The sequence below is a fragment of the Macrobrachium nipponense genome, chromosome 41 (genome assembly GCF_015104395.2).
Source record: "Macrobrachium nipponense isolate FS-2020 chromosome 41, ASM1510439v2, whole genome shotgun sequence".
NCBI lineage: Eukaryota > Metazoa > Arthropoda > Malacostraca > Decapoda > Palaemonidae > Macrobrachium > Macrobrachium nipponense.
Window position 1 is genome coordinate 26,403,834 of NC_061102.1, and position 13,196 is coordinate 26,417,029.

Genomic DNA, 13,196 nt, shown 5'->3' on the forward strand with positions numbered 1-13,196 from the left:
AGCATCAAGCCTCTCCCAGCAATGATTCAGACTAACATGAATAAACAAGTCTTATCATTCCCTCACCCCAAAGGTCATCCACACATGACTCATTTTATCAAAATCAGTATCACTCCAGCCATGATTCGCAGACACGAATAAACAAGTCTTATCATTTCCTCACGACGGAAGGCCGTCACACACACACACACACACACACACACATATGACTCAATATATAAAACACACATCTTTCCTCCAATGGGGATAAATTCTATCGCTACAAGGCGTGAACTTCATCTTTGGAATACAATACTTCATCGAAACACCATATGTCACACCTGATTATTACTTCCCAACTGAACACCATAAACTACAACCGACAAGGGAAAATTGATGTTATTCCCTACCCAAAGTGTATAGAGTAAGTGCAACACACGGACCCTCTCCATTCCTACAAGTATTTCTCTTGACCGAAACGTCATTTCCCTCCGTCACTATTCAGTAAGTAGCATATAAAACACTTTCCATTTACTTGAACATATAGTATAGTAAATATTAAAACAGCAATAAGATTCATCTGTATATGGAATAGATATTTCTTATAAAATAATGTACCCGTTGAAAGAAGCGGAATATATAAAACAGTCAGTATTCCTCCCTTTCAGATATGGGAATAACTCTAGTAGTGAACTGTCAGCCGACGAAGTAGCCACTCAAGTCAGACACCATTACTATTATGGTGTTGGAGCCCCAAACTCATTTATTAGGAAGGTGAAAACGGGTCATGACCATGAAGCAGGAGAAGAAGAAGTAGCAGGAGATGCAACAACTACCACTGGCAGCCCACAACAGTGCAACCCCCGACCAACTTCGCCACCACCCACTACTGAAGGAAACGAGCAACCCGGTGAAGGTATGTAAAAACCGATGTGTTATATATTTATTTAATAATAGTTCCTGATTCCATAGAAACACGCACTCTTTTTCTCCGTTTCCCCTGTTTTTTCCGTTCAATGCATTATGGGCATAGTAAAAAACACCTAATATAATTATTCATAAGGATTTATTGACCACATAAAGAGTTTACAAATTCAATACACTAATCGCTGTCAGACCGTCTCAGCACGCATCCCAATATAACTTCCACGTGTATCCTTATTTTAACCTGAATATGCCGAAAAAACGTTTACAAGAGGTAAACGACTAAGACGTCTTAGCAGTTTAACACCGACGTTCATGGGCGAATGATTCTCACAGCTCATCCTGAAATAAGTAAAAAAGTTATGTGATTGAAGGTGTATGATACATATATAGAATATATCCTTAATAGAATGTAAATGGAGTAATATAAAAATCAAAGAAAAATATGCATTTACCTTAGTTGTTCAAGATGCGGAGGACATTCCTTGTACGTAATAGCACACCCCCTTGACCCCCGACCTCCAATGTGAACATTTAAACTTTTTCAAATATTTAAAATAATATCCCGTTATCCATTTATCATTACCCCCCAAACGAGTGAGTGAGAATACATTTTGTATTAAGGATAATACTGCTTTCACACCACGGTGACTCACGAAATGAACAAAAAAACTAACGTAAAGACCACACTTGTATGATTTATCAGGTTGTATTTGTTTTATTAGGCGATAGATGTTATATTCGGGATGCGCACATATAAATTTAGAGAAGTCATTCGAATAAACTTTTGGATTTTATACCGTAACTATCAAAAAAGAAGATTATATTTCTAGGTGATTTTTCCACGTAAAAACATACCCAATGACCAACAATATTAATATCAGTACGAACGAAAATGTATTAGATATAAAAACTAAGGTTTAATTCTATTTTCTGGCAATGTCAAAAATCCTACTTCATCCGAAGCGAACACACCTAAATATTTAACCCGGTCACCGAGTGAACCTTTTAAACTTATTTCAATTTCTTTTGTATCCATTCCATTTAACCCCTAACATCACACTGAATAACCCTATCCGCATCCACCGTTAAAATACCCTTGGTATCCCTGAAAAGTAAAATAATGCAAGGGTTAGGCGTAGCCGTACCCAGCCTGATCGATATTCGCAGGTTTGCCGAAATTTCCATTGGCATGGAATCTTCAACATCTTCCAACCACAAAATTGAAGCAGTAAATAGCTCTACCATTTTTAAAACTATCATAAGTGATCAGATTATCACCGCCACCCCCTATACTTTTCTGCGTCTCGTGATATAATTGCATGATGGTATTAGGGAAACTACATTGAATATTATATACAGTATTCCCATTAACGGTAATATGTATATTATTTAAATCGAAAGATTGAAAATATAGACTATTGGTCGCGTAATCACCACGAAAATGTTTCCATATCAATCATGGCCAATGTGATTTTTTTCAGGTATACAACTGTTAAAGGCTGATCAATTAAAAATCGAATTTTCATTTTGCCCAATAACGTATGTCTTGTATAAAGTCTTATCAAATATATATTGTATAGGATTAACTGCTATCGCTTCATTTAAAGCCGACATTGCGTTATAATGTGGGGTAACTCTATCGATCCATAATTTAGCCTTTTCTATATTCAGCACGTTTAAATGTCCGTCTGTGTGGGCGCCCATAACCCAGTTATTATTCGCTAATTCGAGTCTAAGTCAACCGAATCCAGTAAATACATGTCTATAGTCGCTATATCCAAAAGAAGTGGAAAATATGTATGCACGCCCCTCGTTTTAATGTCACCCCATAACTTTCGTCTCCCACCTGCTGGTTTGACCGAAGGTATTGGCAGTAAATTGCCGAGTTACCCCGTGTGTTACATGATAGTCATCGTATAAAAATCCCGCCCGGCCGGTGGTAGGTAATGCCGAGGGTTTTATCATTTTCAACATTTTGATATATGATTGATAGTTAAATACCGGACAGGATTCCACCAACTTTTCATTCAAGAAAACGGAAGCGGATTTAAATAATGTATTACTAATACCATTAACGACAGACACATGGACATCATCCGCTAATTGCGTGTTGTCCCTATCTATTGTGATATATAATTCTAAAGCTATACTTGACAATCTAAGAAGAACCTGCCACCCCATTAACGCAAAATTCTATATTTATTTTCAGATAGAAACTTGATTTATGGAAATATTACAAGGTGTAAAATCCAGTCTTTGCCTTTGAATTAATTGAAGTTTCAATAATTCTCCGTCTATTAACATTCGGGAACAATTCTGATATACCCGCATATACGATGAAACAGGAACTTGATTACCAGTTCCGGTGAGGAAGAGAAGAAGGCATCGTCACAGGATCCCGTGTTTACATTCGCTCTGTACTTTAGCCTTTATTTTTTTGGTGAGTAATGTACTCAAGCACTGATAAACAATGCATGGAGCATCGTGAAGTGATGTGAGTACACAGACTTATGTGGGGAAACGTTTATAAGTACAGGAATAGTGCCAAATAGAGGGGGTACTTGGAAACGTTGTTTATACCCCAAGGCGTTTGCCTTGGGGAAGGTCCGTTTTTTATGATAAAGTTTACCCGTTCTCTTTGTTGTTTTATGAGATACAGTGCTAAAACAACATGGATTCGTTTCCAAGCTTTTTAAGGAGAAAGGACTCCATTGGTTTACAATTCCTGGGAGGTTATATGTCCATCGAAAATGTATGTATTGTGTTATTCAGAGAATTGAAACTTGATATTGCTGACATCTTGGGTGTACAGAATGTGAGCAGGAATAAAGTAGTAGTTAAGTCAGCTCAGAGAACAAATTCTTGGAAATAAGTAAGACAATTTTGAGATAAGCAGATCAAGATAAGTGAGGTAGATAGTGTGAAAGTTGTGAATATAAGTACCTCGTATACATATGTATCGATAAGGAATGCACCCTTTGAATTGTCCTGATGAATTGATATAATAAACATTATGAGCAGGTATGGAAAAGTGGATTCAATAAGAAGCAACAGATTCAGTATGGGACCCCTGAAAGGCCTGCTGAATGGGAATATACGGACAATAAAGATGAACCGATTAGAGACAAAAAATCCTTCATCGATAAGTGTCCTGGTTTTTAACTTAAGTATATTATATAATGGGCAGAAAAGAACCTGTTACAGATGCGGACAAGAAGGCCATCTAGTGAAAGATTGTAACATCGATATCTTGGAAGGAAACTAGTATGTGGAATGAAAAAGACTTTACCTGACAATAAGCAGGCAAAAGAAATGATAATAAATCAGAGAAGGATATGTGATAACAGAGAACAAACAAGAGAAGGAAATAACATTGAGGGACAAGAGGTAAATGATGCCAAAGAGGAATTGATATTAGTGAAGATGAAACCGATGTATACACAAATAGTGCAGCTGACAAAGTCAAGAGAAATACTCAGAAAACACAAGGAAGGAAAAAAAATAAAGGAAGGAAGAAGGATTAGAGAGGGAATGTAAAGAGTTTCGAATGAGTGAAGACAGTGGCGACGATATGTGAAACTCCTTTGCAGTTATCTCCTATGAAATTGTGCAAGTAGAAACTAAGAAGAAGAGGATGCACAATGAAGAATTATAAACGGAAGAAAGGTGGAATACGAAGACAACTGCAAATCGTAACCGAAAAATAGTCAACAGTGAAGAAGACGAGCGAATGTCAACGGAAGAAGTTCAAAAAGAAGAAAGGGTGAAGGTGAAAATGGTATGGATGTTGAGTCTATGAGGAATATTCCTGAGGAAACCTTAATAGGGTAGAAAGAGAGGCAACAATACAACTAAAGAACAAGGGTATAAGAATAGGAACGGAGATAAAAAGTCAAATACCAGTACGACAAAAATGGCAAGCAACTGTTAACGACAGTTCAGGTGTAAAAATTACCATTAAAAAGACAATACAGACTGGACAGAAAAACTTAAAAGTATGAATAGCGAAGGAGAATGTCCGTTTTTTCTGAGTTGTCAAACCCCTTAAATGAAAGCCAGGATATGTTTATTGATAATGTATTAGACCATGGTCTATTTAGTGATCAGAACTCTGGTAAACACAAACATGAGGATGATGATAATAGTAATGGTAAAATAAATGTTCTAAAACTGGCTAAAATAGTAAATAATTGGTATGTATTTTATTTTAATATTTCCTTAAAAATGGCTTTAGTCACTGCTTCATTAAATATTTGTGGTTTAAATGAGCTTAATAAGCAGTTGAAAGTAAAGATGTTAGTTGATCAATATAAAATTGATGTATTATTTCTTCAAGAACATAATATTAGAGATGTGAAAAGGATAACTATTTAGAGGACTACTTTGAGGTTGTAATGAATATGCCTACTAGCTTTAAAGGTGGCACGTGTTTTCTGTTTTAATAAAAAGTCAAATATTTCAGTAATTAACAGTGAAAAGGATGACACTGGAAACATATTATTCACAAGGATACGGTATAATGATATAAACCTCTCCTTATTGAATGTATACGCACCATCAGGCCTCAAGTAAAAAAGAGAGAGAGGGAGAAGCTTGTCTCTGTCGATATTTTGTATTATTTAAGGAACAACATATCAAATTTGATTTTTGCTGGTGACTTCAATTGCGTACTTTCGGGTAGAGATGTTAGTACAGGTAATGAGAGGTATGTATCAAAAGGTCTTAAATCTTTAGTACAGCATTTGGGATTGAAAGACGCTTGGTTGGTTTCAATGAACAATATTCCCGAATATACGTACATTCTAGGTAATTATGCTTCAAGAATTGACCGAGTGTATGTGACTGATTTGTGATAGTAATATATTAAGAATTGTAAAAATATTCCATTATCTTTAACAGACCATAATATGGATATTAACTTGAATTTCTGCTTAATAATCGTTGTAAAATAGGTAGAGGAATATGGAAGTTAAATGTTTCATTATTGGAGAGGGACGACTTCATGGAGAAATTTGAAAGATTATGGCACTTTTTAAAAAAAGGAAAAAATTAAATACTCCAACATTATGGAATGGTGGGATACATTTGTGAAACCAAAATTAAAAGAGTTTTTCATAAGACTGTCTAAACAAGCTATACAAGAGAAATATGGCACTCTAAAATTTTTGCAAAATTATCTTGAATACTTATCAAGTAAAGCCTCTGTAGGTTACAATAAATTTGAAGAGATGAAGGCTATAAAAGATAGAATGAAATCAATAAAAGATGAAATATGTGAAGGTATAAAGGTTAGGTTAAGGACAGAAGAGAGAATAAAAGGAAGAGAGATTATCTGCAAATTTATTAGGTAAGAGAAACTCAGAGGGAACGAAATAGTATTAGGCAACTGAGGTTAGAAAGCGTGGTGACGCTCGACAACACAGAGGCGATAGTCTGTCATGTAAAGGATCACTATGAAAAACTGTTCACAAAGATAAATACTGATGAACAGCTACAAGATAGTTTCCTTAATTGTATAGGGAGCACAATAACTGATGAGGACATGAAATGTTATGTAGAAAGGTATCTGTCGATGAGGTATTAAATACGTTAAAGATGATGAATAAAGGCGAACTCCCCGGTGAAGATGGTCTTCCTCTGGAATTCTATTTAAAGACATGGAATGTAATTAAGTCAGAGTTCTCTGAAATGATAGTTTGCGATAGATTTAGACCTTGAATTAGGAAAAAGCCAAAAAAAACCAAAAAAAAGGGTATCTTGAAATTAGTACCTAAAAGTGGTGATTTATTGTGTTTAAAAAACTGGAGACCTATTTCTTTACTGAATACGGATACAAATGCATTGCCAAAATTTTTGGCTAATAGATTAAAAAATGTCCTTCATAAAGTTATATCACCGAGAACAATTTTGCTCGGTTAAGGGAAGATCAATAGTGAAATGTAATACTCTAATTAGGGATGTAACTTATTATGCAAATGAAAATAATTTGGATTGTGCTCTAATTAACCTGGATTGGAGTAAGGCGTTCGATAAAGTTAATTTGAGTTTCATGTTTAAAACACTCTCACGGATGGGGGGTTTTAGTGATTTGTTTATCATGAAAATGAGAATGTTATTACTACGGATGCTTAAGTGCAGTTTGTGTAAATGGGATTGTTAGCGGCTTTTTTCCTGTTGAGAGATCCATAAGGCAAGGATGTCCGATGTCAATGATGGCATATATATTGTTTCAAGAATCTTTATACAGAACAATTAAACAAAGCAATGAAATTGTGCCAGTGAACCTCCCTAATGGGTTCCAGTGTTCTGTTGTAGGTTTTGCTGATGACAGCTCAGTTTTTGTTAGTAAAGAAAGAAGTATTAAAATAGTTTTTAGTATTATAAAGCAATTTTGAGCTAGCTACTGGTGCAGAACTAAATAGAGATAAGACTTGCGTCATGGGTTTAGGTAATTGGAAGAACAAAAATGTATGGCCACTTGATTGGATACAACAGAAAAATAAGTGTATGGTATTAGGCATATTGATAACCAATGATTATAAGGAAATGGTAGATGAGAACTGGGATGCTTTAATCAAATAAAGTTAAGGTAAAAATAAATATGCTTTCGACTCGATACTTGTCTTTATATCAAAAGTCTATTATTGTTTAAATGCCCTTATTTTAAGTAAAGTCTGGTACATGTGTCATGTATTTCCATTAGGAAAGAGAAAGCAAAAATTATAGAACAATCTGTTTTCCGGTATTTGTGTGTGGAACTTGCCAACCAATTAAAAGGGATTCCTTGTATCTGCCAAAAACAGAAGGTGGTATTGGGGTTATTAATGTGTTTTATAAAGCAGCAGCTATTTTAAACAAGTACATTCTTGAATATTATGTTATCTGATAGTTTATGGACGAAGAATTAGCCTTATATTACACATGTATTAGAATAAATTTGTTATGGGTTGTAGAAGATTGCCTTAATATGTCTTATGTTGCTACTCCTTTTTATAATCATTCATTATTGGTAATGTAAGGAAATTATTAAGAATGCCTAATTTTCCATACGTCAAAAGTAAGAATATTTATCAGTATTTGATGCCAACCATAAGCCCATTGTAATTGAGAGATACCCGTTGCATAATTGGGTAATATATGGAGTAAACCTTGGATGTAAATTCGTTGACCTTATCAAAGAAGTACTATGTATAGATTTTTGTATGAATCTTTGGCTACTAAGGAAAGACTGAAGATATTGAATATTGCTGATAATAATTTTTGCAATAAATGTATGGAAAATGAAAATCATCTGCATATTGTCTATTTTGTAAATATGTTAAAATATTTGGAAGTGGTTCCAGAATTTCATTGAAGAAGTAGTGATATAAAAGTTCAGTATCCAATAAAAGTATTGATGTTGGATTTCGTTATAAAGAAAAGAAGAAGAACAATACATTAAGTATACTTATTATTGAGTATGTAAATTGTTTGTGGTACAGCAGAGAAGAGGTGTTACAAAGTCAATAATTTCAATATTAAAATGTAAAATAAAGTACACAAAATGGTATTATCAAATGCATATGAACTTGGAAAACATTTCACAAGTAAGTATGTGAATAATATTTGAATTCATATAATGATGTACTTAATATGTAATATTATGATATAATTATGAAAATTTTGTGAAATAATTAATTGATAATTGTAATAAGATTTTAATAAAAAAAAAAAAAAAAAAAAAAAAAAAAAGAAAAAAAAAAAAAAAAAAAAAAAAAAATTCCGGGTATGTTTAGGAACTACGCTAGCCATGTTTTGTATAGATAATTTTAGATGAAGGGTAGAACGAGTGCGTACCCGCCGAATGTCAATTGATGAATGAGTTACAAAAGATCGTACACGTCCTTATTATATTTACTCCTAGATTTAACTCGTCTCCTAGATTTAACTCGTGTGCCCTTCCTCTTCCTCCGTTTTTTCTTTCCTCCCCCCACAAACGACCGTCAAACTAATCGTTTCATTGTTTTCTTCCGTCTCGTTCTCCTTCTCCTTCCAGTACCGCTTAAAATTCGTTGTCCAGTAGTTTTGAGGGCCCTTATACCATTTCGTTTTATGGATTCTTTTAAAGGTAAACCGCTGTTTACCATATCAGATAACACAGATCTACCGAATTCATTAACTGAAGGTTTCGCGGCATAAATAGAAAAGGAAGCACTTTACGCGCAATGCCCACTTATGGCCGAAAAAAAACCGCTTCCCCTTCTGCGGCCGGGATAGAAAACGGAAATATCCTCAAATCCGCTCCTCTCCTTAATAAGGGTCTGATAAAATAGTTTTTTAAATTCCGCCTCTGAAGGAGGCGCGAATAACACTCTCATTTTACTGTTTATACTATTCCCAAACAATTTAAGTGGAGCTTGATTCGCAAGTTCTAGTTCACTCGAGGGTGTTACGATCACGAATAAGGAATGCCAAGGGTGAACATTGAATATTACGCACCTATTCATCTAATTTTCCTCTAGGTTTTATACGGAGCAGGCAAGTAACACTCGAGTCTTTAGTGAAATGTAAAAGGTGACCATTTGATCCGTGATAAGAATAGAAATCTGATCCAAGATGTTCGTGTTCAACAATTTGTAGACTGTATTATGTATTCCTTTTCCTCTACCACTTGCTAAAGTAAAACAGTCCAATATATTTATAGGTCTCCTACCAAAATCGTCGGTTGAACTATATCTGTATACACATATATATAATCTACCCCACAATTATCAGGTAGAGAATCAAGGGAAATGTGTTCATTCAGTTCACGCCCGCCATATATTTCATAACCTGTATTAATATGAAAACCTAATAATTTCGCGGCTTTTCTTTCCGCTAAATTTGACGTATATACTTTTAACTGTCCCCCGTTCTCAATTTCTCATCTCTTGATACGTCGGTATAGAATTCTCCATAAATCTTCATCCCAAATGAAATATACCGTTACTATTAAAATAATTTATTTAGAAATTATCACCGTAATAAACTTTCAAATAATCATACACGTCCTTATTAAGAGCTGTCACGAGTCTCTTCATATCCCCCGCTAACATTGCTATTCTAGGTCTATCAAATATGTATGCCTATCACGTTTATGACGCTCTGTAATAAATTCGAGAGTGAATAAATCATCTTTGGATAATATCAGCGTAATAACTCCCCGGGAACATGATCGAAGCTAAACCTACTTCATATTTCAACCCCGTTAGGTAATAATATAGGTGTAGGTAATCTATTGGCAAATTTCGAAGGTGTATTTTTGGTATACGTGTCTAAACAGCCGAGACTGCTCAAATATATGGATGTGTTCACCAGCCATGTCGTTAAATACTATGACGGGTATAGTCACGTATGGTATTATAAGAAAAGTTCTATAGCGTTTTATCTAGGTCTTATATGCAGACTGCATGATAGAACCCCATTTTCAGTAAACATTATTTCTTCACCGTTCTGATCCGAGACATCGATAGTAATGTAATCCAATACGTCAATGGTATTTAAAAGTTTATAAATGGCATTATGCGGACCTTTACCACATGCACATCCTAACGTGAAGCAGTCTAAGAGATTAACCATTTTATCACCCAAGATGGTAGGTTGAACGATACCCGAATACAGGTAAACGTATTCAACGCCTTGATGGAATATATTTCTACCGTGATGAGGTCTCAACGCACCCGAACTGTATATTAAATACCTGACTTTTTTCATTGAAACCCAAAACATATTAGCTGCTTTAGCACTGAGTTTAATCGTAATTGAATCAATCATATCAACTTTGACCGCTCCTGCATCGATATGTGGAATGCTCATTCTCTTCGTGTCATCATTCCATGAGAATAAACCGTCCCTGCGGATAGCTCCGCGAATATGCTCACCGTAAAATTCAGATAATTGTTCAATAATTTCCGTATTAAATGCTCTAGTCATGACATTCATATCACCACCCAACAAACCCGAAATGGACTTATAAATATACGTATAAACGCGTTTCCCATCGGACTCGTTATAGATCGCGTTAAATTGAATAGTAAAATCAACGTCTCCTGGTTTAATAGCGTAATATAATTTCGGGAGAATGACTCCCACTAGCCCACTTCATATTCCACTCCTTTCGGTCCAATGATATAGGGACGGCTAACCTATTGGTAAATTTACACGCCCGATTTTCTGGAAATGTACCTATACAGGCATTGCTATTCACGTATATGATGTGATCGCTACACATGTTGAATGTAGACTGTATGACTAACAATGGGCATCGGGTTTATAATATATGTACATAAAAACCACCCACGTTCATGTTATGTCACACCATTATTCATGAATTTGTTATCACACAGATTGTCACGTCATTAAAGAAAATGTCCAAGCCTCTAACCGCCATGATGAATCATCCTCACCACCCTCCGATCCAGGTAAAATATTATTATTATTATTATTATTATTATTATTATTATTATTATTATTATTATTATTATTATTATTATTATCATTGAGGTTTTTTTGCAGTTGTTTATTATTATTATTATTATTATTATTATTATTATTATTATTATTATTATTATTATCATACACGTTCACTCCGGTGCTTATTTAAAATGATCTTTACGATCCCTTCGCTGAAGACTTCTCATTAGATGAAGATTTGATGGGGAGTAATAATAATAATAATGAAGCATCGCGCGTTGTTGGGGAGGTGTAGGAACCAGAGAATGGGGGTCTTCACTCACGATGGGAAAGAACGGAGGGTAATAAAGTAGTGAGTACCATTCATTATGCGGCTGCAGTAGGGTTCACACATTGACGTGGCAATGAAGTTAAGTAGTAGCATAGCCCGATTACACGAAGATGTGCACAGTAACTTCCTTGAAAGAGGTATTCACTCGGCTTGCTATACTTGTGCGTTTTATTATCCAGCGTGAGGATGCTAGGTGACATGAATGAAAAAAGTGCTTTTTATGTATGTACTCCACCCACCCTCACTACGATTGACTCGATCTATGACCTCCCTGGAGGAGGCTATTGAGTTTATAGCTAATAACTTGGAAGAGAGACTCAACCGTTACTGAGGGTTCGGGTTGGTTGTATGACCTCGCTGGATAGGGTTGAACTTCATATCACGCGGCGTGAGTTAGTGAATATTAATAACTTCAAGGTGTATCCCAAGGATGGGAGTCCGCGGTAGTGATCAGGTATCAATATTCAGTCCGGGTACAACTGTGTCGTTACAGCGTTAGAAGCGTACGTTGTACTCCTGGATAACCCTCCCACACGTTATTAACAACCTCCCTCGTGTCTTAATGAGGAGGATGGGTGAGGGGACAATTTAATATCAAACACTCGCCAGATATGCCGTTGACCCATGACTCTTTCAAAACATTAGAAAAGGGGAATAACCTCAACATATATCTGTATAAATTATGTGAATTAGTCATGGGAAAACAGCGGAAAAAAGCATTGGACGGTACATCTGGCGAGGAAAGGTGGTAACCCCCAAAGCCCTCATTTGGTCACGTGTTATTAATCACTGACGACCACGTCGCGTTTGATTAAGGATATGATTGGCATTGTGAAGAAGTTCCGACACGGATTCAAGCAGGGGCGGGGGATTGAGCACGGCGGGTGGTATGTGTTACAATTGTTTGACTTTATTTAATAGTCCCACCATCGTGAGGCCCACACACACAGGCCTGATACTGGCTCGAACCACTGTCGAATACCAGAACCCGGCCAATTTAAAACAGTTTACTAAAGTAAAGCTCTGCTGCCAATCTCGCACATGGCTTTCCTGGATTTTGAGGCGTATAATATTCAACAACCGAAGAACCGGAGAAGACGATCCAAGAATAGTATCTCGGCAGAAAGCTTCGCTTACTGCTACGTGATCGTTGACGGTAGAACGGGCGAATATTGTACCCATAGACTAAGTCCACGGAGAGAAATGCGTTTGATGATTGTTTGCAGAACATGAACCGGGACTGGGCGTTATTGCGTGAACGAATGCGTGCGTATCCTTTACATATGACTCCTGAATCCACCCATAAGTTTGAAGCGAGCACTCATTGCGAAGGATGTAACGTCGAATTCAAGGCTGGAGTCACGAAAATGCGACATCACCGCTCATTTTGTGGCACGAGACAACTTTGTGTGTGCACTGTGTCAACAGTGTAATTTGAATATGCAAGTTTAAGGAGCCAACTTTACAGTGGTTCGTACACAATTTGTCATATGACATCGCCCACTGTTGTGAAAGAGGCGGGGGCTCA